Source organism: Carlito syrichta, unplaced genomic scaffold (assembly GCF_000164805.1).
Source record: "Carlito syrichta isolate Samal-C Ts95f unplaced genomic scaffold, Tarsius_syrichta-2.0.1 Scaffold109700, whole genome shotgun sequence".
NCBI classification, from domain to species: domain Eukaryota; kingdom Metazoa; phylum Chordata; class Mammalia; order Primates; family Tarsiidae; genus Carlito; species Carlito syrichta.
Window position 1 is genome coordinate 20,508 of NW_007053796.1, and position 4,238 is coordinate 24,745.

Here is a 4,238-nt window from a genome sequence, read left to right on the forward strand (position 1 = left end):
ATCCACTCACCTCAGCCTCTCAAAGGCGCGGGATGACAGGCTGAGCCACCGAGCCCGGCTTGTTTTGTTTTTTGAGTAGGAGTCTGCTACCCAGGCTGGAGCACAGAGGCACGCTCAGCCACCGCAGCCTCAGCCTGCTGGGCTCAGGTGATCTTTCCACCTCAGCCTTCCAAGTAGCTGGAACCACAGGTGCACGCCACCACGCCTGGTTCATTTTTTGATCTATCGTAGCGACAAGGTCTTGCCAAGTTGCCCAGGCCAGCCTCGAACTCGCGGACTCAGGCCATCCTCCTGCCTCCGCCTCCCAAAGTGCTGGGATTACAGGCGTGAGCCCCACACCTGTCTGGGGCCATGTTTCGCATCCTCACTCCACACCAGTCCCCGTGCTGAGGACGGTCAAGACACTCTTTCATTTCTGCTTCATCTCGGCCCCAAGTGCCGGGCCGTTGGGAGGGGTAGCCAGGACTCACACCCAAGTGCTGCCCTGAGCCGTGCTCTGGCCACTCTGGGACGCGCCGTCATGGCGTGAGGGGCCGCTGTGTCTGCCTCCTGCCTTTTCCCCTGCCCCATTCCTGTCCCCACACCGGGCTGAGTGCGGCTGGCAGCCCGCCCTGCGGGGTGATCCAAGCCCACAGGGCCTCTATGCTGGGAGGATCCCCTTGGGTCTGCTTTCTGCCGCGCTTGAGCCACAGGCCGGCTCTGCAGACCTGTGCTCACAGGTAGGGGGGTGGGCACGCCGGGCCTGGGTTCCTTGGTGCCTGCTCTGCTCTCTGGAGTCCCAAGGAAGAGCCCAAGCCCCCCTCATTCCTGGGCTGGAAGACCCCAGCACCCTTTGCCCTCCGGAATGCCCCCCATGTGACCACACCCACAGAGGCCTGGTCTCACCACCTGCCGTCTGGGCACCGAGGATTTTATTAGAGTCCAATCCGCACCGCGGAGAAAGAGGGAGAGGGAAATAGAGAGAGAGGAACCCGGACCAGACCCCAGACCCCTCCCCCCAGCGGAGCCCAGGGCATCTGCCCGGTTGGGCCAAGGAAGACTTCGTGAGATCCCTGAGGGCCCCAGGGGGAGGGGCCTGGGAGCAGCAGAAGACGATTTGGGGCCACGCCTCCCCGTTAATGCCTCAGGCCAAGGCCTCCATTCAACGCTCCTTTCCAAGGGCTGCACCTCTCCTTTTCTGGGGCGCCACCCAACGGCCCCACCGAGCCCCACGGAGGAAGTGCTCCCTTGGGCAGGCCCCGAAGTGCGTGTCACCGCATGCCCGTGACCCCGGGCTGCCATCTGGCCTGTGTCCCAGACCCCAGGCACAGGTGGGGCTGGGGGCGCTGCTGACCCGCCTCCCTCCCCTCTCTCCTGGGTCTGCTCCACGCTGGACTGATTGCTTCTTCCCTTTCTCACCGACACTGTGCCGTCCACATCCCTTTCCTCTTCCACCTCCCGACCTGCGCTCCCTGGACTTCAGGGTCAGCGGCTGCTGAGGTCCGTGTCCTCCCTCCCCCCACCTCCTGTCATGTAGAGGGCCTGGCAGGTGTGGCCTTGGCCCAGGACGTGCAGGGAGGGCTGGAGGGAGGCCTGGCCTGGAGTGGTGGGACCAGGCGTGTGCGCCTCGATCCTCAGGCTGGGGTTCTGGGAGGTGCCCAATCTGGGTGCTCCTGGGCTGGGGCGGGGCGTGGGGCCAGCCGCCAGCCAGGGTCCTCCTGTAGCTGGTGCAGAAGGATGCAGCTCTCTAGCTCGGAGGTGGCTGCACCGAAGATTAGGCCGTTCTTCCTTCTGTCTAGCTTAGATCCCACTTGCTGCACGCCCTGCTCCTCTGCCCAGTGACAGAGACAAGGGGAGGGTCCCGGAGAGTGGGGAGGGGAGGCTCCCAGGCCTGGCACCTTCCGAGGCGTCCCTGGGTACACTGAGCTGAAGAGAGGTGGCACAGCAGGCCGTGAACTCTCTGCCATCCCCCGGCAGCAGTCCCCAGCCTGGCGAGCTGGCACCGACAGGAAGCAGGCAGGGCGATCCCTGCGTCCCACACGGCTCTTTGTTCCCTGGGCATGGTGGGCGGGCAGGAGATGGCAGCGGGCGCCCCTCAGAAGCAGCGCTCTCCGGCTTCTCCCTGTCCGCGCGGTGCCCACCCTCAGTCCTCCCTGGCCGGCCCTGGGACCTCTTTGCAGCTGCTGGGGGTGGGGGTGCGGCCCCCTCCCACCGTGGTCCCGGGCACGCCCCTCTCCTCCCCCCGGGGGGCGCGGCCTGGGCTCAGAAGCCCCCACTCTCAGAGCTGCTCCGGCTGTGGGAGCTGGGACTGGGGGTCCGGGAGGGGCTGCGCGTCCGGCTGCGGGTGCCGCGGCTGCGGCTGCTGTAGCTTCCGTGGCTGGGGCTGTGGCTGTGGCTGGGGCTGGGGCTGCGGCTGCGGCTCCGGCTCGAGTAGTCGCTGCTCAGGCAGCTGGAGGATGAGGAGGGGCTGGGCCGGTAGTACGGGATCGGACGCTTGCGGGCACTGCCGGAAGGAGAAGCCGATCACGGGCCATCCCGGTCCCCCACGCAGGCCCCGAGCCCCGTCCCAGCAGTGGCCGCGGCTCCCTGCCTCGGTTTCCCTCGAGCCTTAGAGACCCCCCTCCCACTCAAAGACAATTTGACAGTCAGTGGTCACTTGCCAATTCCACGTTGACCGTTTTGTTTTTCCTTGCCTGTCTACAGGGAAGGGAGCCTAAGTCTTTGCCTGATCTGAGTATGTGCTAATAAATATTTGCTGAACGAATGAAACTTTTCTTCCTTTTCTCTTTTGAGTCAGAGACTCACGCCTTCACCCAGGCTGGGGAGCAGTGACACACTCACGGCCACCACAGCCTCGACCTGCTGGGCTCCAGCGATCCTTCTACGTCAGCCTTCCGAGGAGCCGGAACTACGGGCACGCGCTACCACGCCCGGCTAATTGTTTTGATTTATTGTAGAGACGAGGCCTGGCCAAGTTGCCCAGGCGGGTCTCGAACCCGCGGGCTCAGGCCATCCACGCGCCTCGGCCTCCCAAAGTGCTGGGATCCCTGCCCGAGCCACCGAGCCGGGCCTGAATGAAGCTTGTAAATGAGAACCGCTAGCATCCAAAGCAGCGGCTTCTGGTCACGGCAGTGTCCGTGAACCTGGCCCAGCCCGGCTCCTCTGGCTCCTCTGGTCCCCTGTTCCCCAAGCAGTCAAGGACTTTGGTTTTTCAGGCCACTCTCGGGACGAGGAGGACAGCCCTGGCCGCTGCTGCCGGTGCCAAGGCCGGGCCCAGTCCCGCCAGCCGCCCACTCCTCACTCTGCTACCTCCCGCTGGCCCGGAGTTAGTGCGAAGCTACACCCAGAGAAAAGAAAAGAGTGGTTACAGGGCACTGGTGCCCATCGCGGGGTTAATTCTGAGGAAGAAAACAGGTGTTCGTTAGTGGGAGGAGGAAGCGGCCTGGGAGAGGGGCTGAGAGGTTGCCAGGTGGAAGGCGTGGGGGGTGGCCATCTTAGGAGCCCCCTGCCTACGGGTGGGATGGGGTGTGTGACCCGTCCCAAGCCGGGTGGTCTGGCCTCAAGCTCTGGGTTGAGGGGAGGAGGCAACGCCCTCTGCTCTCTCAGCGCCCGGGGTCACCAAGGCCTGGGAAGGACTCATAGAGAATCACTCCCGTGGGAGCGTTCCGGGGATGCCCAGGGAATCCCGAGCATCCGACAGGCGCGCAGGGGAGACCCGGGGAGGCACGCCGACCTCCCCAGGCTGCCCAGCAAGGCCGCGACCCGCCGGGCTCAGAGCGTTGCCCGTGGCCTCCGCTCCCTGCCAGTCATCTAGGGCTCCGGTAGCTTTCCACAGAGGCGCCCGCAGTCTCACCTGGAGACCCAGGCCCAGACCCCTCCAGTCCCAGCAGAGAAGCTGACCGTGGCTGCTGCCACGCCGGCCACAGCTGGAGCACAGCCCCCGGCACGGCGCGGGGCAAGCGGGGGACCAGCTTCTCTGACAGTTGCCTCCGGGACCCGACTGCTGCGCCCCCTCCTCCAAATCCCCCAGGTTAGTGAGCAAAGGAGAGGCAGACAGACGGACAGCTGACCGGAGCCAGACCAGCTCACACCGGCATCTCCCCGGCAGCCTGTGGAGCGGGGTCCGCTCGGCCCCCGGGCCGGCCCCAGGCCGCTCAGCGCGCTGGACCTTGAGACGAAGGAGAGAGGAGACATCGCCGTCAGAGCCGGCCGGGGCGGGCACTCCGAGGGACGCGGGAACCTTCCGGAGCTGGCCTCCA